Source organism: Oryctolagus cuniculus, chromosome 4 (genome assembly GCF_051225735.1).
Source record: "Oryctolagus cuniculus isolate XC-2025 breed Fujian yellow rabbit chromosome 4, ASM5122573v1, whole genome shotgun sequence".
Lineage (NCBI taxonomy): Eukaryota > Metazoa > Chordata > Mammalia > Lagomorpha > Leporidae > Oryctolagus > Oryctolagus cuniculus.
Genome location: NC_142870.1, coordinates 23,704,534 through 23,731,703, shown reverse-complemented (window position 1 = coordinate 23,731,703; position 27,170 = coordinate 23,704,534).

Below are 27,170 nucleotides of genomic sequence, written 5' to 3'. Positions count from 1 at the left end.
AGCTGTATTTGAGGGAGGAAATAATATGCCTTCATTATGCTGCTATGGATGCCATAGAAAGCCATTGTCATTGAACATTTGGTGTACTAAAAAGTTAGAATAAATAAGAAGGCAAATATATTTTTCCATGTGACCAATGTGTGTTATATCTTATCTCTGCCATTTTTCAATTCAATCATTTATAAATGAATTAAAGTATTAAATTATAAGAAAAATGAGACACATTAAAAGACTGGTACTTAGAATGCATTTAATAAATGTAGATTTATTTCATATTTCTTTTATACTTCTGTCACTCACAGAGAACTGAAAATTTGTTTCTCTTTCATATTAGTTTGCTAAATGTGGCATTTCAAAATTCCAGAGGTTGGGTGTAAAACAATTGAATGGAATATCTTATATTCTGTAGGATACATGTTTTCAATCAAAATACTGTCAGAGTCTTGTACCATCTGAAGCCTCTAGAACAGAATCTACTTAATGCTTTCATGTCATCTTCTAGTGTCACTGGTAATGAGTAATGCTCTTTAGCTTTCAACAATGTGATCCTTGTCTTGCCTGGATCTTAAAATGGTAATTTTCCCCTCTATACCCAAGTCTCAGTATCTTCATATAGTCTTTCCTCTTTTACAGACATCAGCCTTATTGAATTACAACCCACACTAATAATGTCATCTTCAATTGATGTTATCAACAAAGACTATTTTAAGCAAATATCATATTTTCAGGTACTAGAGATTAGTATCTCAGGGTGTCTTTGCTTGCTTGAAGTTGGTGGGAGTTACACAGCACTTTGTATTTCAAGAAATATTCTAGGCGGCTCACTTGGCTAATCCTCTGCCTGAAGCGCCAGCACCCCAGGTTCTAGTCCCGGTTGGGGCACCGGATTCTGTCCCGGTTGCTTCTCTTCCAGTCCAGCTCTCTGCTGTGGCCCGGGCAGTGGAGGATGGACCCTGCACCTGCATGGGAGACCAGGGGGAAGCGCCTGGCTCCTGGCTTCGGATCTGTGCAGCGCGCCAGCCCTGGCAGCTATTTGGGGGGTGAACCAAAGGGAAAAGGAAGACCTTTCTCTCTGTCTCTCTCTCTCTCTCACTGTCTAACTCTGCCTGTCAAAAAAAAAAAAAAGAAAGAAAGAAATATTCTAATCTCAGCCAACACTTCAATTTTTCTACTTTCAACTTATACATGCCCTCAGTTCCCTGATTTAAAAATCAAGTGTGCTTTCCCACAATTATAAAAATACTACCTTTACCATTTTAAAATCATGTAGAAATTATTTTCTGCTTGTCTCATTTTTATAACACAAAATGTAATAATTATAGACAGAAATATATCTGAAAGCACAATTTGAATGTAAGCAGTTAATTAAGCTGCAAAGATTATAATATACTTTATATTAAATATTATGGAAACTAAAACTGGACTTTCTTATCAGACTTTGATGGACAAAATAACAAAACTTTCTGTATACTCTGATATATTGTGTCCTTTGAAGCAACTGTGAAGTGAACCATTCAAAGGTAAAACACTCCATTGAACTGAAAAACAAACTCTGATTGAGAAATCTAATGCCCTAGGAAAAAGCAGGTTTTCTAATCTCCGTTTTCATGTCTCCTTGTGTCTTTGATGGATGATGAAAAAAGCTAAATTCTAAAAAATAAAATAGTGACTGAAACACTGTTACTTATTTTTTTTTCATTTCAAGAAAAATTTTAAAGAATTCTACCCAGATGCAGACAAAATGAAAGGTAACAACATAGTGAGAGAAACAGCCACATCAAATTTATTATTTTATAGTTTATTTCCTAATAGTAAATAGGACATATATTTCATGGGCCTTCAATATACTTGACAAGAAAGAAAGATATATGCTCATGGATTGCTATTAAGTTTCATGTTTTCTAATTTTTCAAGCATAAAACTAACTTTGCAATAATTCATATTTATTTTTTCATCTTGGCTATTTATGTTATGTCAACAGAAGAGTTGAGATTAGGTTCACAGAAAAATACTTTTTGAAGAAGATAATTTTATAATTAAGACAATGATGTATCTTGGAATGTATTGGCTGGAAAAAGATGGACTTATAGATGATCTTAATCTGAATGGCAGATATTATTTTAGGATATACATATACACATGACCCAAAACATGCAACTTATGTAGCCCTGTAATCAATAAAAGAACTGGAACAGGGTAATGGAAATGTGAAGTGCCAAGGAAGAAATGAAAAAGTGAGCATATTAAGTAGATAGATACAGTAGGTCAGCCTGTGAAGATAAAATTTCATTAAAGGTATCAAGACAATTATGCATTTGGCCAAACTGATGTCCAAGACTAGAGTTTCCTAAATTGAGCAGCTGGAATATATTTGCTAAGGCAGGGATTCCTTTTGCACATAAATGAGGCCAATGGGGCCCCAAAAGAAAAGGTAGGGGGAAGAGAAACAGAAGTGGATATCATAAAGATGACAAGGCAGCATGTCTGTACAAGATCTTATACTCATGGCTAAAATTTGAAAAGCTCCACTGGAGTGGTGGAGGGCAGGGTAACATATTCTGTCTCTTTCTTAAAAGAATTAACTTTGGTTAATGTGCTAAGAAAATACTGTAGGGAACAATAGAGACAGAATAGAAATACGGTTGCTCATATTGAAATGCTCCTATAAAATAGTGATGGTGGACTATATCACTAGAATAGGTGAGGAAACATTCCAGGTTTTGGTTATATGTTGAAGATAGGTTTGGCATAGTTTTCTGATTACTTGTAGGATCAGAAGGTGAAAACTGTTTATGTGTGTGTTTATGTGTATGCATAAAAGAGAATTGAGACAGGCAGACAATGTCAGAGATATTGCTAAATAAAGAATGTGACTTAGCAACTTGAAAGATGAAATTATCAACTGAGAGAGAGAGAAGTGTGTGGACAGATGAAGTGCTAAGTGAACAGGTATGATTTTGAATGAAGAGTCAAGAGCTCATTACTATTTTTTTAACTTGGAAACTTCTACTGCCATCCATTTACATCCTCAAGAGATGACAGAATTTTACATATTGTGCTCATTCTCTCTTCTTTTGTTCTGACAAAGGAAGAATCAGTGAAGAAGCATACAACTGCAAAGTGGGTTAAGATTCGAATAAAGGACTAGACATTCCTTTTCCAATACAGACTGAAATCAAAGCCATTATTCCAACCTAAGCCGAAGAAGAGATATCAAGTCACAAGTGGATAAAATATTAAAAAATAAACTTGATCACATTATAATTTTTATATCTGAAAATGCCTGGAGATTTGATTTTATTTACCATTTCTGTGTGAGAACAGAGCATAACTGAGATCAGCATTAAAGTAAAATGTAGTGTTTACCCACCTAAATATGGCTAAGACAAGTACACATGAAACAGACAGTGAGTTCAATGAAAAATTGGATCTATCTAAACAAGAACATTTAATATATGGCCATGCGCATATCAAGACAATTGAGATATATTGAAATATTACATTAAATAAAAATCAGTGGATTATTATAACATATGCTGAATTAGAATATTAAAAATAAGATTAAAATATGATTTATGGGGATATATTATAGGGATATAATATCAAAAGGTAATTCTGAAATACAGTAATAAGAGTTAAACTGCTGTTTTATATTTAACAAGAATTTGCTGTTTTGTTATATGGTGATGTTTGTTATTCTATTTAAATTTATTTTGGTATGTTTTCAAAGCTATAAGAAATTAAATACACTTTGAGTAGTAGAAGACATTTACACAGAAATATTTCTTTGTGAAACAAATCCAAAACAGTGGCTTGAGTGTGAAAATAGTACATACTCTCTAGCATAAGTAAGACTTTTTGTTTTACAAAACTGCTCAGTAATGGAAAAATAAAAGAAAAAAATGAAAAAGAAACCATAATTCCTGGGGAATTGAGGATATATTGACACAGGGCAAGTTGGAAGGCAGAAACAGGAAATTTCAGAAGAGAAAAAAAATTCCTGAAAAAATAATGTAAGTGCATAACTAGGGTAATGAAACATGCAAGTAAGACAAAAACTATCAACAGAAAATTATCTGTTCGGTGGAGAAGAAGCAAGTTAAACTTTAAATAAGCTATGTGTGAGTGTCCAATTTGATTTTGGAACAGAAATTAACAAGAAAACCATGTTTAATAAATAATATTTTACTCAAAAATATTGTTGGGAAAGCAGATGAAGGCAGGTCAGGATCAAAACCATCATGAGGATGCATATCATGGGGCCAGCATTGTGGTGTAGCAAGAGCAGCTGCCACCTGCAACCTTGCATCCCATATGGGTGGTGGTTCATGTCCCACCTGCTCTACTTCTTTTTTACTTTTTTATTTTTTTGACAGGAAACAGTGAGAGAGAGAGAGAGCAAAAGGTCTTCCTTTTCCATTGGTTCACCCGCCAATGGCGCGCTGCAGCCAGCGCACTGCGCTGATCCGAAGCCAGGAGCCAGGTGCCAGGTGCTTCTCCTGGTTTTCCATGTGGGTACAGAGCCCAAGGATTCGGTCCATCCTCCACTGCACTCCTGGGCAACAGCAGAGAGCTGGACTGGAAGAGGGGCAACCAGGACAGAATCCAGCGCCCCAACCGGGACTAGAACCCTAGGTGCCGGTGCCTCAGGCGGAGTATTAGCCAAGTGAGCCACGGCGCCAGCCCCACCTGCTCTACTTCTGACACAGATCCAGGCTAATGTCCTAGGAAAAGCAGTGCATGATGGCCCAAGTATTAGGGCCCCATCAACCAGCTGGGAGACTGGGATAAAACTTCTGGATCCTGGCTTCGGCCTCATAGAGCACAGGCTATTGCAGATAGCTGGGGAGTGAACCAGCAAAAGGAAGACTCTCTCTCTCTCTCTCTCTCTCTCTCTCTCTCTCCCTTCTTCTCCCTTTGCAACTGGCTTTCAAAATAAATAAATAAATCTTTAAAAAAAAAAAAAAACGAATGCACGATCTCATAATCCCACAGTGATGGGTTCTTACTCTCCTGTGTTTTGTTTATTAGTTTCTGGATTTAATATCTATGATTTCAGAGAGCCTAGGCCTAAAACTCCCAAGACTTGCAGATTTGACGTAAAATAAGCCCAAGTATTTGACCTTAGATTTCCTAGAAAAGACACTGAATCTTCAAAGTAGAAAAAGATTAATAAATGCAGCAAAAGGTCTAAAACCCTCTAAGAACACATCTCACACAAGTCTCAACTTGAACACCCACCTATGCAAAAAATACTTCCACAAGAGCTAAAGAGACCAGGTGAGAGACATAGTTTAATTTAGCATAATATGAAAAAAAGCATTAAAGAAGGCAAAAGAGAAACAGTTGCCCTTAGAAGCACTGTATGTAGTATATGGTACCTATTTAGGGGTGTTAGAGGAATTGAAATACAGACTGTAGACTTGCTACCCCGTACCAGACTCACTATGTTGAACCTCATTGCTAGACCATGCTTCATGATCCCTTCCCCTAGGATGGTGTTGCTTGATGGAAACTCCGTACTTAACCTTCAGCCAAGAGGCTATCTGTCACTCTACCAACACAGGATCCTGTTCAGGCCTGTATAACTGTCACTGTGACCTGGACCAAGGGGAAGCACCCGGATTTATAGAACTACTCCCGACCATGAAATTCAGACTTGACCCAAATTATTGTCAGACTTTTGACTCAAGTGACTGCCTCTCACATCCCTCACCCCACCATGAACAGAAAATAGCAGATAATAACTCCATCTTTGGGAAGAAAGAGGTGAGCGGGAGTTTTGTTTGGAAATCAGTACCAAGCCCTCAACATTGGCACACAACATGGCAGAGAACACATTAGTCTCTGCTTCTTGACCAGTGCCCACAAATGGAGCCTCTGGACCTGGCTGAGACCAGAGACACTAGTGGGTAGACTTGTGTTCTGTTTTGCAATATCTCTGACCAGCTGCAGTAACCTCAAGCCATGAATGGACCACAGTGGCAATCAACCCAGAGCAGCATGAGACTTGTTCTTACCCCTGTGCTGGACTGGTTTTTGCAAGCTGTGGGCTCCAAGTGTGACCCTGCATTACAGAAGGTACAGTTATCACAGAAATTTCAGGCTTATCCCCCCATCCCAATTTAAGACATATATAATCCTTTTGTATGGGAGTCTAAAGAGGGATATAGATGCAAGATATTGTTTTGAGTCTAGAGCCAGGATTTTCATGGTGAGAGCTAGGGTTAATGAGAATCCCTTGGTATCCAATCACGTGCTTGTGAATGTGTATGGTGAAAGAGGAGACTTGTGGGTGCAGTGTGACTGACTACCTCCCATAGGCATGCATGAAGTCCATCCTGAGTAACACAAATCTAGATTTTAAGCAAGCATTATGATGAGGCACCTTTAGTGCTGAGAAAGCAACAACATCCAACTTTAACTATAGGTAACATTGGCTTAGAACATCTAGTGCCAAAATAGTGACAGGGACCACAGGCTTTAAGAACACACCAAAGAACTTATTTAGAATATCTTTAAAGGATAATTGCAGACAAAGCCATAAATTTCTTTCCCTTTCCTTTGAATTTTGGCTGCCCTTCTAATAAATTTCTCAATATGTTAGAGAAACAAAACTGTGCCTGTTGCTAGATAAATAGTAGATGATAAGTAGGTAGGTAGGTAGATGATAGGTAGGTAGGTAGGTAGATAGATAGATGATAATGATGCTGATGAAGAAGATAGATATATAAGCAGATGGAACGTAAGGAGGGAGGGAATAAAAAAAGACAGGCAGAAAGAATGAAGAAAGAAAAAGAGAAATATAGATAGATACAGAGGTGATAAAGATGCTAGGCTAGTGATAGATAGATAGATAGATAGATAGAAGAAAGAATGGTAAATATTGAATGAATACGATGCAATTCAGAAGCTCCTAGCTCAGTCAGCAGGCATACCAAAGTGACAACTTTGACTCCCAGTCCCAACAACCACAAGGTGATTGATGCCTGGAGGAACTGGTAGTCTCATACCTGACCTCAGCCTGTAGCACAGAACTGTGAGTGAATAAATGGTGGTTTTATGAAGCCACTACGTGTGGGTAGCTTTTACACATCTGCTGATAGTTTACATTCTGCTTTGCACTGATAGAAAGGCTTTAGGCCCTGGACTTCTGTCTTTCACCACATATAATTGGAAATGAGCTTGACCACTTCTTTTTCTTCAGAATTTTCTATATTACGCTTCTGGGTTTCAAAACATTAATTTTCCAAACTCATGGCATTATTTTAAAATTTATTCCTTTATTATTTTTAACAAATGATGCAAAAATTACACAAAGTGCTTGGTTCAGGTGGGTCTTAATTGTTCTAGCATCTTAATCCGTAAGTCAGATACCAAAGCAGGTAGCATTGGTTCAGGAGGAGTCCCAGACACATTATTGGTGTTCAAATGCTTATCAGAAACTTGTCTAATTCTTCTAAATAGCTTATTTTTTGGCTTTTATTTATGATATTATTATCTTGCTTCTTTGGTTTACATATATTAGACCCATATGATTCTTAGAGAAAACACAGCACATTTTAAGAGGCATATAGGATTGTTACAGGGCTCATGACTATGATTTTAGTCAGTTTCTTGTCAAGTTTCATGACGCTGGTACATCTTCATGATTAAGTGAATGATAATATTTCAAGAGACTATTCTTCAGGATTTATATGTATATTAAAGGCAGAGTAAACCAGAAAGATAGAGAGAGAGAGAGAGAGAGAGAGAGAGAAATTCCCATCTACTGGCTCACTCCAGAAATGGTGACGACAACAGCCAGGCTGGGCCTGGCCAAAGTCAGGAACCAGGAGCCATTCACATCTCTCACATGGGTTAAGCGGCCAATTATTGGGACATCTTCTACTGCTTTGGGAGTTGTACTACCAGGAAGCTGAGTAGAAGCAGTACATCCAGGACTGGAACTGGCACATGGATATGGGATGCTAGTATTGTGCCACAATGCTGTTCCCTCTACAGACTTACCATTTAAATCTGGTAATTCTTAATGATATTTCAGATTCTAGAATTTTGAAAATTATATCCTTGAGGTATTTTGAATTTTATAAATTAAAAAGATATAATATTCTCTTATAAACACTCTCTTAACAGAGCCAATACAGCTGGGGCTGCATTGGTTTTATTGAAAACAAGCCTATCTAATGAACAAACCAATCTAACAACGAAACCAGCAGGAATCTTTTGACTGGGCATAAGAGAAAAAAATTCAAGAAATCAAGGCTTGAGCTACTGGTCAGTGTGACTTGCTATATAGTCAATGGAAGTTTAACAAAAGCAACATTATTGTAAATGTACGCATGTTTGTGGGTGGGTGGCTTCCTTAAACAGTCTGCAGAAAATGTGTATTATTTAAAAAATTATTCATAAGATTAAAAATATTTTACACAAAATAATTTTATCTATTAATTTCAGTTTTCAAATATTTTGGAAGCATCCTTGCATATATTCTTGTGTATATATGAATGCAAATATATAATATATCTCTCTGTGTATATACACATGTGTATTATACGTAGCAGTGTGTGTGTATATATTAACTCTTATATACTAACACATACATGGTATATATAAATATTTATATATACATACATACATATATTTAACATATGTATATATATATGTATAAAATATATGAAAACCCAGGCACATTGTGTTGGAATTTCTGGGGACGGTCAAGAAGAACTAAAAATAACTGAGTCTGAGTTATCCCTGGAGGAGAAAAAATTTGACTAGCTTGATGCTCAATTGACTAAATGGTGTTTTGGAGGAAAATTTGAACTTAAATTTGAATGAAACCCTACAAAGTTTGACTTTGTATTTTGTTCTTCTGGGAATCTTTAAGGTGCCATTCTAATTTATTTGAAAGTTTAATGTACCTACCCCAAGCCAATCAAACAAGGATTGCATTGATTATAATGTAACTTATTACTTCTTGGCTTGAACTCACCCACAAAATCTATATCTTTTCCAAATTAAAAGTCATTATAATGGGGCCATTAGAACTGTTTATCTACATCATACTTTATGTCCTTTCAATAGCTCAGAAAATTTACATCTTTGGAGAGAATAATGGAAATATATTGTATTTATAGGTATCCACTTCTTTAGACAAAATAAATCCTCACTGATATTACCTCTAAGGCCTAAATTAAGAAACAGTTTTATTAGTATATGCCACACAAGAATACAATGTATAGTAAAAATAACTAATGTATGAAAAATTTCTTTTAATTTCAAGTATATATGTAAGAGGCTATAAAATGGCACACTTCTAAGAGCACACTTTCTTCACTATTACTGGTTATCACTCTGAATTAGTATATTCTATAGCTCCTCTAGGGATTTGACCATAAATAATTTGTTCTGCTCCAAAATGATGCCAAGCTGTGCCATAAATATGCTAGAAGGTCTTTCTTTTGGGGTTCATACACCAAGTTTAGTAATGCAATGAGTCTGAATCCAGCTAAAGAAAGCTGTTAATAAAGCAGTCCCTCTGTTATTCAACTTACGTTTTGAAACTGGTGATTTAGAGTATTTGTTATATTAAGATACAACCCACAGTTTAAATATCAACACACTCAGAAATTCTTCCCTTTATGCATTTCTGATAATTTCAAAATATCTGATAATAGAGAATAAGAAAGATATTTTCCATGAAGTCCCATTCAAGTTTGCACTGGTAGAGGTTCAGACATTATGACATAGGACAGGGTGATTGTTCATTTTCAAGTTGCCTTGGAACATGTCAGTCTTTTCTCAGGGTACAAAAGGAAAACACATCAAGAGGTACCATCCTAACTCTGCAGAACGATGCATCTATCATTTTATTCTCAAGAGAAGGAATTTCCTTTGGGGAGAGCTGGCAGGGCTGGCTCATGGGATCCTATTAGGATTCTTATGAGATTCTACTGCAGTCCCTAAATAATTTTACAAGTTCCCCAGGGAAGCATTATAGCTCAACTTTCACATGCAACACACTCAAATTGAGTTATTCTTGACTCTCAAAAAAATCCTAGGCAGACCATGGCTGGCTTATCCTGTTCCTTAGTTCATACAAAGAAAAGTATTCACTGTATTCAAATAGTGAACAATCTCTCCTCTTCTAATTTACTGGTTATTCATGATATGTATTAAGAAACTAGTAATTGACTTTTTTAGACCTTTGGTTTTACCTTTATTGATTTCTCTTGTTTTACACTGTAGTGGGAAATGTCAACTTAAAATAAATCCAGCTGGTAGACGCAGGCATAAAAGCCAGCTGGCAGAAACAGGTAGCCTCACACAAAAATCGTGCTTGGAGCAAATAATATTCTTCATAATAACACTCATGAAATCTATAGTTAGGACACATTCATAAAAACTCTGTTGAGAAATATGTCCCCAAAAACTGAGATATCAATTCATGGAAAAGACTGGCAAAGTCTGCACTTCTACTTTATTGGTTGTAAGCAGAGATGATGAAAAGTAAAACATATATAAGTGTGTATAAGGGAGGCAAGATGCATATATCATTCAGATTTATCAAAATAATGTTTCAAATATTTAGAAATTCCCTAGGGTACCATAAAACTATTAGAAGTGATAAGTCAATTCACTTAAATTTCAGTATACAAAATTAACAATATAAAACAGTAGCATCTTTATATACCAATAATGATTTCACTGAAAGTGAAATCAAGAAAGAAATCCCAAACACAGTAGCTAGGAAGATTGAATACTTACGATTAAATTTAACCATTGAGTGAAAGATCTCTACAACCCTGATGAAAAAAAATCACTGATGGAAAAAAACACTGATTAAAAAATATCAAGGATACAAAAAGTGGACATGTATTTTGTTTTCACAGATTGGAAGAAAAATATTAAGGTGTGTATCTTCCTAAAATATTCTAAAGATTCAATGTGATCTCATTCAAAATACTAATGATGTTCTTTTCAAAGTTAGCAAAAAGGAATCCAAAATACATATGGGAGTAAAAAGATCCAAAAATAGCCAAAGACCTCTTGAACATAAAAACAAAAAGTCAATGACCATAATACCTGATTTCAAAGTATAATGCAAAGCTATAGTAATTAAAGCAACATGATACTGGCATTAAACTGGCACATAGATTTATGTAATAGAGATCCCAGGAATCAACTCACAAAATACAGCCAATTGATTTTTGACAAAGTGCCAAGAATATGTATTGGAGAAAGAAAGGTCTTTTTATGGTAGTGACTTAACATGTTGTATATACATAAAAGAATCAAATTAGATGCCTACCACTTACCATATACAACTCAAGATTGGCTGTAGATCTAAATTTAAGACCAGAGACTCTAAAACTTCTGGAATAAAATGTAGAAACTACTTCAGGCTGGCACCGTGGCTCACTAGGCTAATCATCTGCCTTGTGGCCCTGACACACAGGGTTCTAGTCCCTGTCGGGGCACCAGATTCTGTCCCGGTTGCCCCTCTTCCAGGCCAACTCTCTGCTGTGGCCAGGGAGTGCAGTGGAGGATGGCCCAAGTACTTGGGCCCTGCACCCCATGGGAGACTAGGATAAGTACCTGGCTCCTGCCTTCGGATCAGCGCAGTGTGCTGGCCACAGCGCGCTGGCTGCGGCGGCCATTGGAGGGTGAACCAACAGCAAAGGAAGACCTTTCTTTCTGTCTCTCTCTCTCTCACTGTCCACTCTGCCTGTCCAAAAAAAAAAGAAACTACTTCAAGACATCACTGTAGTCAATTATTTTTTGGAGATAATACACAAAATGTACCTGCAACAAAACAAAATTAGACAATTGAGAATATATCAAGCTCAGAAGCTTCTACCAGCAAAGGAAATAATTAATAGAATGAAGAAACATCAGACAGAATGGAAAAAATATTAGCACACTAGTTGTTTAACATAGGATAATGTCCAGAAGATATCAACAACTCAAAAAAAAAAAAAAAAACAAAAAACAAAAAACAACCAGTGCATTTTAATTAATAGGCGAATGGCCTGAATCAATTTTTCTCAAAAGAATAAAAAATGAATGGATAACAAATATATGGAAAAATGCTCAGTATCAGTAGCCATTCACAAAAAGAAAATGAAAACCACTGTGAGATATCATCCCACATTTGCCAGCATTACTATTACCAAGTAAAGAGTAATGAATGCTGGAGAGGATGTAGAGAAAGAGGAACTCTTATTCACTAAATATAGGAATGTAAATTATTTCAGCTACTGTGGAAAACAGTGTGTATATTTCCTTTAAAAACTACAAATGAGGGGCCAGCATTATGGCATAGCAGGTAAAGTCACTGCTGGGCTAGCATCCCATTTGAGTGCTGTTTTGTGTCATGGCTGTTCTACTTCCAATCCAGTTCCCTGGTGATGGCCTGGGAAAAGCAGCAGCAGATGGTCCAAGTGTTTGGACCACTGCTGCCCAAGTGGGAGACATTGAAGAAACTCTTGGTTCTTTGTTCCTGGTTCAGCTTGGCTCAGCCCTGGCTATTGTGACCATCTGGGGAGAAGATTTCCTTTCTTTCTCTCTGTGTCTCCCTCTCTTTCTGCAACTCTGACTTGAAATAAATAAATAATTAATCTGAAAAAGAAATAAAAAACAAAACTAGAAATGAAAATGTCATATGATTCTACTCCTGGGTATATACCCAAAGAAACGAAGTCCTAATATCAAAAAGATGTCAGCTCTACCAAGTTTATAGAATCACTGTTAAAAATAGACAGATTATGGAATCAACCAAAATGTCCATCATCAGATGAATGAATAAAGAAAATGTGTAACATGAAACATTACTCATCCATAAAACATTGAAATATTATTTGCAGCAAAATATATTGAGCTGGAGGACATCATGATGCATGAAATAAGGCAGACAGAAAACATCACATACATCCTTTATATTTGGGAACTAAAGTTTAGAGAAAAACCTGAACACAATATTGAATACTAGAACCTTGGAAGAGGGGGAGGGCTAAAAGGAGCTTGGCTTAAAAAAATGAGAGGAAACTAAATATGATTCATTCATTGTGAGAAATATACAAAAATGAGATATTGACAGGAAAATGATATGAGAGATATATGAGAATTCATGGTATTGCTAATTCATAATTTTTGTTTTTAAAGTATAGAATTATTCTGAAATAAAATGTCAACAAAGTGAAAAAAAGAAAAGAAAATTGGGTGCAAATTTTAGAAAATCAAATGCACTTGATGGAGGATACACACATATAAAATAAGACTCTTTCTTAAATTAATCATGTATTATAATTCATGTCATTTTAAAAACATATATAATAAAAGGTCTTTATTTCCCTTTAGTTCATAAATGAGGGTTTTACAAGGTATATTATTATGGGTTAACCAGTTCTTTTTTTCCTCTTAAGCCTTGGACTATGTCTCTCCATTCTCTTCTACCCTGTAGAGTTTCTGATGAAAAGTAAGTTTTGAGTCTATTTGGAGATCACAGACTATGTCATGGCAGAGAAAGAATATCTAAGATCAATTCCATTCACAATAACTACAAACAGATAAATACCTTGGAATAAATATAACCAATAATGCCAAAGATCTCTACAATAAAAATTACAACACATTAAAAATGAAGAAATAGAAGAAGACACACAAAAAATGGAAAAATCTTCCATGTTTATGAATCAAAGAATAACAATTATTAAAATGTCCATATTTCCAAAAGCAATTTACAGATTCAATGTTATCCTAATCAAAATAGCAATGACATTTTCTCAGATCTAAAAAAAATGAAGTTAAAATTTATATGGAAACCGAAGAGAACCTGAGTAGCTAAAGAAATCTTATGTAACAAAAACAAAGCTGTAGGCATCACAATATCAAATTTTAAGATGCAAGAAAAATTGGATTTCTGAATGTAGAATTATTATACAAGAGCCCTACCTTACTGCTTATACAAAAATCCACTCAAAATGAATCATAGAACTAAATCTAAGATCTGATATCATCAAATTACTAGAGAAAATTGGGGAAACTCTATAAGACATTCACCCTAGTTAGCATGGATCTCATAAAATCAACAAACAACAAATGCTAGCAAGGATGTAAGGAAAAATGTATCCTAATTGACTGTTGTTGGGATGTCAACTGGTGTAGCCAGTCACTGGAAGACAGTATGGAGATACTTTAGAAATCTGAGTAAAGACCCACCATATGCCCCAGGAATCCCACTCTTGGGAATTTACCCAAATGAAAAGCAATCAGCATATGATGGGGCCAGCGCTGCAGTGCAATGGGTTAAAGCCCCAGCCTGCAGCGCTGGCATCCCATATGGGTGCCGATTCAAGTCCTGGCTGCTCCTCTTCCAATCCAGCTCTCTGCTAAGGCCTGGGAAAGCAGTAGAAGATGGCACAAGTTCTTGGTCCCTGCACCTGTGTGGGAGACCTTGAAGAAGCTCCTGGCTCCTGGCTTTGGATCAGCTCAGCTCTGGCCATTGTGGTCATTTGGGGAGTGAACCAGCAGAAGGAAGACCTTTCTCTCTCTGGCTCTACCTCTCTCTGTAACTCTGTCTTTCAAAGAAAATAATTCTTTAAAAAAAAAATGAATCAGCATATGAAGCATTCATCCATATCCCCATTTTCATTTCAACTCAATTCACAATAGCTAATGTATGAAATCAACCCAAATGCCCATCAACTGATGACTGGGTAAAGAAATTATGGTATATACACACTATGGAGTACTATTCAACTGTAAAATAAATGCAGTGCTTTGTTCTCCAACAAAATTGATGCAATTGGAAGGCATTATACTTAGTGAAATTAGCCAGTGCCTAAAAGACACATATTATATGCTTCCCCTGATCTGGAGTAACTAATAGAGTACCTAAAACGCAATGTATTGGAATGAAATGGACGTTTTGAGATTCCGTGATTGTTTACAGCCCTTGTCTCTACTGTTGAGGATCATGATTTTTTTCTTCTTACTCTTTGTTGAACTCTTTATTAGTTAAAGGTTAATCTTATGAGTATAAAGTATACTTAAAATATATCTATGTAAAAAGTAAGAGTGGGAATGAGAGACAGAGGAGGAGTAAGTGTTGGGGGGGTCAGAATTCTTCTGTACTGGGTAAAGCCACAGCCTGCAGTGTTGGCTTCCCACCTGGGCACAAGTTCAAGTCCCGGCTGCTCCACTTCTTATCTTAGGAAGGCAGCAGAAGATGGCCCAAGTCCTTGGGCCCCTGCAACTACATGGGAGACCCAGAAGAATCTCCTGGTCCTGACTTAAGATTGGCTAAGCTCCAGCCATTGCAGCCATATGGGGAGTGAACAAGCAGATGGAAGACCTCCCCCCGCCCCGTCTTTCTGTAACTCTGTCTTTCAAATAAATAAATATACCTTAAAAAAAAGACATGTAGGAGCATAAGCAGGAGAAATGGTAGGGTAGGAAGTATCACTATATTCTTAAATCTGTATATATGAAATACATGAAACTTAAGTAAAATTTAAAAAAGAAAGGAAAAAACATATATCAGAAACTCTAAGCATTTATAGATCATATACTTATTTTCCATACTAGCAAATGTTAACTTTGTTATATTTCTTATATAAAGAGTCAAATTTGCATTTAATCAAACTTTTATTTCATATTAACTTGGTAAGTTAATACAGTGTTTCTGTTTATATGTGTTTATAATTTTTTGCTTTTATATGAATCTGTCCCAATTACTCTCATTTTTCCAATTTTAAACAGGCATACAATTGCTCAGTATGTGAATAAAGCACATCACGTTTTGTTCAAGCTGTATGGGAAAAGCTAATTTAAATTAATAACTTTTGAAGATAAGGGTAATAGCACAAAGTGAAAATACAATTAAATCTTTCATGAAATTGAGGACAGGAAAAATAATTCAATTTAGTGTACACAATTATGCATCTTCAAAAGTAACTATTACCCTAAGTACAGCCCATAGAATTAGAAATATTACATACATTACTCAAACCAGTTAGAAAATGTAGTTATTTGTCAAAATTCAAAGCCTCAGTTGGATGAATTAATATTGTTAAAATGTCCATACTATCCTAAATCAGTTACAAATTCAATGTAGCATTCAAAAAATTACTCTCATCCTTGTAACTAGCAAAAACAATGCTAACATTCGTATGAAAGCAGAACAAAATCAAACAACCAAAGCAATCTTAAAGAAAATAACAAAATGGAGGCATCACAAAATTTGACTTTATGATGTACCACAAAGCCATAGTAATCAAAAGAACATCATGCTGACATGAACACATGAGCATATTCCAATGGAACAGAATTTAAATCACACACATAAACCAACAGGTAATTGATCCTTGATAAAGAAAAAAAAAGAAAATTGTACATACAAACTGAGTGATACTGCCAACAAGATTAATTTGAATATTGTAGTAAAAATCTTCCAAAAGATTATACGTGTTCTTTAATTTAGTCAATAAGAAACTTAAAATCAGTTATCTTGCAAGACTCTTTGATGGGGTTAGAAATCAAGAAAATCTAAACACACAAAAGTTGAATTATTGGACCCCAATATTATTAAAGTGAAAACTAATTAATGAAACTGTAACACGCAGAAATGTAACTAATACATGTCGACAGTATAAATCAAGGTTTTTGTGTCACTGTGCTAAGAAGAAAAACTAATGTTCAAAAAATTCAGAACCTTCTAAAGTTCCAGTCACAGTTAAATATTGAAATACATTCATTGGATATTTTAAAACCAAAGAATTATATGAGGAAATCAGGGTGATAAAACAGCTAAGAAGAAGGTATAAGAGGTTAATTTAATAAGTTCATAGAAAATGAAGTTAAGTTTATTTTGGTGCAAAATCATTAAAAATCAATGCATAGATTTTCATAATACATATTTTGCGTGAAAAATTTTGGAGACCTCCATCAGAAGACTGACCGAAAGAAGGAGGAGGGTTTTTTAAGCTGACAAAGAGAAGACAAGAATCAATCTAGTGGTTAAGATGCTGATTAGCATGCTTGCATCCCACATCAGACTACCTGTATTCTGGCTGATCTCGATCCTGGGAGGAAGTGGTTAGTACTCAAGTAATTTTCTTCCTGCTACACACTTGGGAGAAGTGGACTGAGTTCCCAACTCACGGTCTGATCCTTGTTCTGAAGAGATATGGGACAGCAAACAAGAGTGCTCTGTGTGTGTGTGTGTGTCTCTCTCTCTGTCTCTCTCTTTCTCTCTCTTTTCTCTGCCACATACACACACACACATACAGTGATACAATTCAATTAAGGTATTATAAAGCAACTAAAATTTGTGGAACTAATAGGAAGATAATTACAGATTCTTAAATTTAAAAAATAGAAATAACACTGAAAATAGAATTTTCTTTTAAGAAATGTAACATGTTCAATCCTCATGTAAGTTTGTGGATTCAAGAGATATCTTGCGTTTCAGTCAAAGCTTTTCCACATCTGTCCTTTGATTTCGTTTTCAGCAGCATGGCTCTCTGAAAATACATTAGGCTCCTTATCAATTTATTCCAGTAAGTTCCATTAACCTGTAACCACTGTTATTTCATAGTCATAGTCCATTCATTTTTGTTTCTTTGATTTCTCCCTTAAGCTAATTATGGTGATCTTACAACTACATGGGAAGGCTGGGAAGGCTATAATCTTAATCTTATCTTTGTGTCAAGGTTGAGTATAATTGAAATTCTGCTATTCAGAAGATTTTTTAAAATATTTTTAATTGCCAAACAATAATTATAGTTATTTATAGAGTGCTTTGTGATGATTTGATATATTTACACATTGTGGAATGATATCAAATTACTTACATCTATCATCTTTAAAGCAGCCTTTTTATAGTGAGAATATTTAAGATCTACTCATTGCAGTTCTGTAATACACACTTACTATGTTCATGCTCTACAATAGGCCTCAAAGCCTATGAATCTTTTTTTTTTTTCAAGATTTATTTATTTATTTGAAAGTCAGAGTTACACAGAGAGAAGGAGAGGCCCAGAGAGAGGGAGGTCCTCCATCTGATGGTTCATTTCGCAATTGGCTGCAATGGCCGGAGATGCACCGATCCAGAGCCAGGAGTTTTCCCCAGGTCTTCCCATGTGGGTGCAGGGGCCTAAGGACTTGGGCCATCTTCTACTGCTTTTCTAGGCCATAGCAGAGAGCTGGATTGGAAGTGGAACAGCTGGGTCTTGAACCAGTGCCCAAACGGGATACCAGTGCTTCAGGCCAGGGCGTTAACCCGCAGAGCCACAGTGCTGGCCCCGCCTATGAATCTTACCCTGCTGAAGCTCTACATGTTTGATCAACATCTTCACATTACCTCTCCACTTTTACCCCCAACATCTGGAAAATGCCATTATATTTCCATAATTTCTGCAATTTGACATTTTAGGTTTCACATATAGGTGAATATACACTGTGTTTGTTTTTATATGCTTGCATAATTTAATTTAGCATAATGTTCTCCAACTTCATCCAGATCATGAAACTTCTCAAGATCTTCTTTTCAAGGCTAGATAGTATTCCCTTGTTTACATGTACATTTTCTTTTGACATTAATACATTCATTGCTTCCCTACTTTGTTCATGTGAATAATGTTTTAATAAGTACCTGGGCTGAGGTCAGCACTGTGGTGCAGCGGGTTAAAGCCTTGGCCTGAAGTGCCAGCATCCCAAATGGGCACCGGTTTGAGACCCAGCTGCTCTACTTCTTTGCTATGGCCTGGGAGAGCAGTAGAAGTTGGCTCAAGTCCATGGGCCCCTGCATCCACATGGGAGACCCAGAGGAAGCTCCTGACTTGGCTTCATTGCTGCTGATTGGGGAGTGAACCAGGGGATTGAAGACCTCTCTTTCTCTGTCTCTGCCTCTCCTTCTCTCTCTGTGTAACTCTGACTTTCTAATAAGTAAATAAATCTTTGAACAAAAAACGAATCCACTGGCTATTTATGCCTTTTTTAAAAAATGCCTATTCTAGCTCTTTTTCTGTTTTTAGTTCAGATTTTTTATTTTCTCCTCCCTGAGTTGTTTAATTTCCTTATATATCCCGGATATCAAACTTTTATGAAATGCACAGTTTACAAATATTTTCAAGCAGTCTATGGGGTTTCTCTTTTTTCTGTTAAATAGTTTCTTCACATAGCTTTTTTAATTTGATACACACTCTTTGTCTATTTGTGCCAATATTTCCACATTTCTACAATGCTAAATATTGTGACAGATTTCTATTTTCTTGCTATAATTAGGTTCATATTTTTTCTTAAAACTAAAATACTTTCAAAAATCTTCATGCTTATTTGTAAGATGTGAATGGATTCATATTGAATACATTTTTCTCAGAAACATTTCATTTATTTTAATAAAATTTTGAAACAACAAGTGGCCACCAGCTGTGAACAAATGCTCAGGATCACCAACCATCAGGAAAATGCAAATAAAAACCACAATGTGGTTTCACCTCACCTAAGTTAGAATGGCTGTCATCCACAAACAAAAATTAATAAATATTTCTGAGGATGTGGGGAAAAGGGCATCCTAATATATTGTTGGTGGGAATGTAAACTTGTACAACCATTATGAAAAACAGTATGGAGATTCCTCAGGTATCTAAAAATAGATGTGTCAAATGATCCACTCATACCTCTCCTGAAAATGTACCCAAAGGAATAGAAATCAGCATATGAAAGTGCTATCTGTACCCCCATGTTTATTGTAGCTCAATTCACAGTAGCTAAGATATGGAATCAATGCAAATGTTCATCAACTGATGATTAGATAAAGGAAATGTAATACCTACCCATGATAGAATTGTAGCGCTGGTTAGTCAATGACGGGTAAGATCCCCTGGGGGACAACCTAAGACAGGCACAGTTGCATACGGAGACCACATGGAAGTGGGGTCAACAATGGTATGGCCAAGGATCATGCCTCCCATTGCTCAAAAAGAAACGAAAAGGGGGAAATGTGGTGGAATGAGAAGGCCATGCCAAGAATGCCGCTGGCAAGCGAGCGTCAGTTTCTCAGGAATGGATTTGAAACACACATGGCAAATGGAGCCTGCCTGGCAACAGGCTGTGATTGGGTGGCTTTGGAAACTGCCTGGCAATAGGCTGTGATTGGTTGGGGCATAGACTGCCCCTTGACCAGATTGGCTGGTCTTGACTATATAAGCTGTTGTACTAACTGAAATAAATGAGTCTGTGGGCTGCTCGCCTCAAGCCCGCTTTCACCCGACTCCCAGGGTCTGTGTGGTGACTCTGCGCCTCTTGCCCCCACTACACTCCTCCTCTCAGAAATGAATCCACTACAATATTGTTGAGAAATAAACTGCAACATCGGTTAAATGCTTTCCCATGATTTTAACTCTCATTAAAATATATAGCAAAATTTCTAAATATGACAAGCATGACTGTGAGTAAAAATGTTTATGATAATAAGATAACAACAGTAAACGTCATTAAAGTCATAATAAAGTGAAACTAATAAAAAAGTAATCTACCTAAAAGTCCCTCCTGAGAACTGAATTCAACTGAGAGTGAAAAACATTGAATATGGAATGTCAGCAATATTTACACAGATTTTTCCATAATAAGAATTTGAAAATCAGTCTAAAACATCAGTCCAGAATTATTTGCTTTCAAATATAATCATACATGATGAAGACAAACAGATCATACATATTTTGACAGTAAAAATATCTTTCAACGTAATATTTTTCTCAATTTTAAAAATTACAACTATTATAAACTAAAAGCACAAAATATGCTAGACACGTAGTTGTAAAATACTACAGAAATCTGATCAGTAATGTCTCTCTTACTGCTTGACTTATTTTAAAAATTATTGTATGCACATAAAATATAATGCATATGTCAAATAACCCATGAATGTGAGGTAGCAGAGTAATGAGACAGTATAAACATGGATGTTCTCAAAACAAAGATGTGCTGGAAGAGAAAATTGTGACCTTTTACCAGGTAATACCTGGATTTCCCACTTAACCAGTACTTCCCTTTAATTCTTAGTAGGTTACTTGTACTGTAGCTAATTAGAAAACACATCTATTAAAAAGAAGATACCTGGTGGTGCTGGTGATGGTGGGTTGGGGTAGGCAGGCATTGTGTGCAGTGCTAAGTACACTGTTGGGAAGCCTCCATCCCATATCAGAATGCCTGGTTCAAGTCCCAGCTATTCTGCTTCCGAATCCACTTCCTGATCATGCACACCCTGACTGACAGTATGTGATGACTCACATATTTGTGTACCTGCCACCCTCATGGGAAACCCAGATGAAGTTCCTGGTCCCTAACTTTGGCCTAGCCCAGCTCTGGCTGTTGAAGACCTTTAAGGAGTAAATCATCAGATAGAAAAATTCTCTGTCTCTCTCTCTCTCTCTCTCTCTCAAATAAAATGAATGTAAACATACAAGTTTTGAAAAAATATGTGTAAACATAATCAAATGCATATCAGGGGCATTTAAAAAGTTTAAAAATATTACAATAAAAATAAGAATGATGGTGGTTATTTTGGAAACTATTCAGGTTTATCACTTGGCTGGCTGGCCATCAAGTTCTGGTGACGACTCATCCATATCCCATTAATATTTCTAAGATTTGTCTATGCTTTCTGTCACTAGTTTCCATTCATATCACGGGTTCCCTCCTCACGCATCTGGTGGTTCCTGTTACTGAAGATGTCAATGTTCTTCCTTGGCAGATTGGAATTTCATAGTATGTAAAAACCTTCTGAAGTCTGTCTCAAAAATGAGAGAGTGAAGATAATGAATGAATATTATAATAACAGATCTCAATTACCCAAGGCAGTAACTTACTGATTAACTTCAACTTACTTATTTTCTTCCTTTCGGGTCTCATCTCCCTCTCTCTCAGCACTCTCTGGGATTATCACATAAATAAATTAATGGAACATTTACCCTTGCTTTGAGGTCTATTTCTTGAAGGACATATATTTAGATATGTATTTGTTCCTTAAAGGGGATAAAAGGTTTTAGACTTCTAAAAATTATTGTAATGTTTGCTTTGTACTGAACTTGATACATTTATATTGAATTTGTGTGGGAATTGGTGGTAGAAAACAGCAATAAATAAATAAAAGTGTGATAACATTGACAAAATGAACTAAGAATACTAAAATAATATAAACAACAAAATTGGTTTTAGGGAGTTTTTTTTTTTTTTGTAACATACCTGTATTTAATTATCCTTATTTGCTCACATATGTTATTGGATACATAATAATAATAAATATTTATAAGGCAACCTGTAATGTTTTGGGATATACAAACACTGTGTATTAGTCAAATTAGGAAAAAAAATATTTCTTTATGTTAAAACATCCAGTATCATTTTTCTTAAATATTTTAAGAAAATTATTCCATACTCTATCATTTACTATAGTTACCTCACTGTGCAAGCGAACACCACATGTATTAATTCTATTTATAACTTAATACATGTTAATTGACCTTTCCCCACACCTTCTTCACATCTTCTCTCTCTTTGTTAAATCTATTTTATTCTCAACTTCTATGAAACCAACTTTTTAAATTCCACATATGAAAAAAATAGTTCTTTCTATAACTGACTTATTTTACTAAACATAATGACAACCGGCTCCAATTGTATTGCTGCAAATGATGAGATTTCATTATTTTATGGCTTCATAGTATGACATTTTATGAATATACCATTTTTAAAATACATTTATCAGTTGATAGACATATAGGACATTTCCATTTCTTGGCTACCATGAATAGTTCTACAATTCACATGAATAGAGAAGTCTCTTAGAAACACTGATTTCGTCTCTTTTTAGATTAAATTTTAATTAGTTGAAAGACAGGAACAGAGAGAGAATCTTTCATCTTTGGGTCACTCCTCAAATTCTACCAAAAAACTCTTGCATGGACAGACAGAAGCCAGGAGACAAGAACCCTATGAAGGTCTCCTCAAACCATGGCAGGAACAAAATTACTTGGGCTACCATTTAGGTACATTGGCAAGAAGCTGGATTGGGAGAAAAGGTGGGATTTCGTGTCAAATACATATTTATTATTCAGTGGGACAAAAATAAAGATATCCTGTTACCAAAGAAGTAACGCACCCCCTACTTTATTCCAAACCTAGCCCCACGTGAACTCTGAAACCAGGAAGTATCCTAATGCCATGGAGGAAGAAACTTTAAAGAACTGCAGCTGAGAGTTTCAATTTAACCAGGTAAATGCTTCATTTTTTTCTTATATGTACTAATTTTGGCATTTTTTTAAGATTTATTTATTTGTTTATTTGAAAGTCAAAGTTACACAGAGAGAGAAGGAAAGGCAGTGAAAGAGAGACAGGTCTTCCGACCACTGATTCACTCCCCAATAGGCTGCAGTGGCTAGAGCTGTGCAGATCTGAAGCCAGGAACCAGGAGCTTCTTCTGGGCTTCCCACAGGGATTCAAGGGCCCAAGGACTTTGGCCATCTTCTACAGCTGTTCTGGGCCATAGCAGAGAGCTGGGAAGGAAGTGGAGCAGGCAGGATTAGAATTGACACCCATATAAAATGCTGGTACTACAAGTGACAGTCTTACCTATGCCACAGCACTGACCCTGACATTGATTTTAATCATATGAACTGAGATTCATGTGAGCATGATTGTACTATTTAACCTTTTATGTTGTTGTGTTATCATTTTGGGAAAGAGATTCTGTAGAGGAAAATGAGGTACTTATAGTTTCAAAACGTTCAGTTAAAAATGGTCATTTTTGAATCATTTATTGATAGAAATAATTCCCATGGCTGAAATTTCCTAAGAGAAGTTACCATATCATAGTATTTTAAGTTAAGTGACTGGAGTGAGCATTGTGGTACACTAAGTTAAGCCATAATTTGGAACACCTGCATCTCATATTAGTACAAACCCTTGTTCGAGGCCTGGCTATTCCACACTTCTGATCCAGTTTCCCACTAATTCATACACTGGAAGTCAGCATATCAACTCAAGGACTTTTTTTTGTTTACTGTCAGCATTGTGGGAGGCCTGGATAGACTCTCTGGTTCTTCTCTTCAGCCTTGCCCAAATGTCTGTTGCAACATCTGGGGAGTGAGCCAGCAGAAGGAAGTTTGATCTCTCCCTCTCTCCCTCTCTTTATCCCCCCCTCCCTCTCTCTTTCTCCCTCTCTCTCTCTTTCTCTCTCTCACCACTCCATCTCTGTTGCTCTGCTTTCAAATAAATAAATGAAGCTTTAAATAATTATTAAATGACTTAGATAACAATCACATAAAATAAAGAAATTTTAAAGAATAATGAAAGAATAGAAAGTGTTGGCCAGGTCAGAGAAGGGCCTGCTGTAAAGTACATGATCACCTAAAGTTCCTAATGAATTGAAGAAATCAGCAGTTCAACTTTCTGAGCAGTAGTGTACCAGGAAGAGAGTGAGTCCGTCAAGTGTTTTCTCTGTGTGTTTGAGAAAAAATAAAAATACATAATGTTAACATCTTGAACTGAGTTCCTCTACAAGTCAAACCTGATACAAAGGGTTATATGTATAAATTTATTTTTGGCAGTGATTTATTGCACAAAAGAGGAGAAAGGAAAGAACAAAGAAGTCATGTAAGCAATACTAAATACCCAATGGCATCACCAGGTTGATCACCCCTGTGGGGAAAATGGGGTTCAATGCCAATGGAGACTCTATGACAATGCATGAATTATACGTCTCTGAATCTTCTGTTGAAGGAATACAAGAGGAAACTTCATCTAGCAGCACCTATATCTCATTGGTACAAGTTCACTCTGATGCTTATCTCTTTTATAGGTCAGAGTTTACAGATCCTCAAGTAGTCTAAGATTTTCTATAAGGAGAAGAAGGGACCCTGGGCAGAGAGCAAGATACACGTAGTGAATCTTAGACAGGTGGTCTGGTTGTGCTCGGGTGATGTATTGGCAGTATTAGTATAAATGTGACCTGAAAGACTGAGTAGAAGTTAAGAAACATTTAATGCACTTTATCCTTTGCACTAATCAGCTTCAGTCCATGCATGTTGTTAACTTCTGATGTACTTAAGAGTCTTCAATATTGTAGCTTGCTTCATTCTACAATATATTTTAAAAAATTAGGAGAAATGCAACTAGCTGCTGAGACCGTATTTTATATTCATCAGCTTTAGATTTTTCTCATCTTTGCACAACCCTTAAAGATATCTTGATTTCTGACAGAGTGGAGTGATTCTGACCCTCTTAACCAAGGAGTGAGAATCTTATTTACTTTATACTTAACTTATTAAAATTTGGTAATTAAAATTGCCTGTGCACAGTTATCCCCGGGCCTGAAACAACCAAAAGCATCCTAGGGGATGCCTTGAGATTCACACATACCATTGTGTAGTAGTAATCTTAGTGTCTTGTGGATAGTCTTGTAATTAACAATAAGATTCATAGGATTTGATCTGAAAATTGGGCATAGATATCAATTTCTACTATGGCAGCTGAACTAGACATCTGTTCAGCAACTCAATTTTTTTCTGGTTATAGAAATCAATTAACACTCTAATTAGCTTCCCATCTGTCTCAACATTATGACTCTCATGATCTATTAGCCATCACTACAGATCCTTGTGAGTAAAAGCACCTGGTTAACTCTCTATTCTTGATGCTCAATGTGACAGTTACCTGCAGACTATCCTGGATGATAAATACTGACCTCTTGGCCTCTTCAGTTCCATGGACTCCATGCTTAGTTGTGCTAGGAATCCCAGATTCATGGCAGCAACATCTAATTTCAATCCTGGCTTAGAAAAAAGTACCCCTTAGCTACCAAGAGATGTCAGGATATTCTTTAGTGATTTATTTATTATTGCTACTGAAATATCCTTTGGAACTTTTTGTGGAACATACTCTAACGGTAGGTTTTCTGATCTCAGATACTGTGTTCCTTCTATATGATTTTACTACCTGAGCCTTCTGACACTATTCTGAGCATTCTTCATTAACCAAATACCATCATTGTTTGCAAGGTTAAAAAAGTAATTCTCTGAATTGCCTCCACTTGTCCCTGGTGGACTCTTCCCGCAAGACCGCACTGTGGAGGAGAGCAGGGCGATGGTGCTCTTCCAGAAGAAGCACTGGGGACAGGCTTCGGTGAACATGTCTGTCTTTATTCACAGCTATGTACATGTCTAAAGGGCAGACAGAAGGGGCGTAACTAACTCAGGGGAACACTAACTCTATTGGACAGACCCAACACTGGCCTCTCCAATCAGCTTGAAGGTCACATAGCTAGGTTAGCTTTCCAGGTGGGCCTGGGCCACACCCAGGAGCAGTTTACCTGATTGGCAGAAGGTGAGGGCGGGGTAAATGTGCCTAGGGGTCCCACCGCCTGCCAACAGTCAGGCTAACTGCATGGGCTAGGCAGGCAGCCTCTTGGGATCGCCACAGTCCCTGTCAGAGATTAAGCACTGAGTCTCAATTGAGTGCCCCTCTGAAAATACAAAGCCATATATTTTGCAGTCCTGATTTAAAACCTGCTTTCTAGGTATACTCCAACAAGAACACCTTAATGCTTCTCAATACTTGTTAGTCAGATCTTCCAGTTATTTGAGAGTGTGTATTTTTCCCTGCTAAAGAAATACTCCATTATCTCTCCTTTGCTATGTTTCACCTTACTTAGAAAATGGAAAGAATGAGGGTAAATGAGATTAGTTATTTAATATTCCAAACAATCTTTCAAGACATTTGATCCAACTAGGACTGGCCCAGTCAAGGAGACCATTTCTATGAACTTACAGAATTAGAAACTAACTACATGGTAACTGTCCTAAACAATTACGCTGGTGGTAGTTTGTCATAAAATTGTAGATAACTTAAAGATGCATTATATTTACAAGTGATATTGATTTCAGGGATGGGAAAATGATGGTTGGGAAAAACAGTGAGGCAACTATTATGTGAAGATGGAAAAATAATTCAGAGTTTATTAATGGAGACTGGGAAATCAACAAGCAAAACATGAACAAGTAAAAAACTGATTCATGCTATTTTGAACTAAAACAGCTGGAGAAACTATTCTGGCTCTGACTTGAAAGGTTTCAACATGTGTGTAATTGTTTAGCACATCACTGAATATT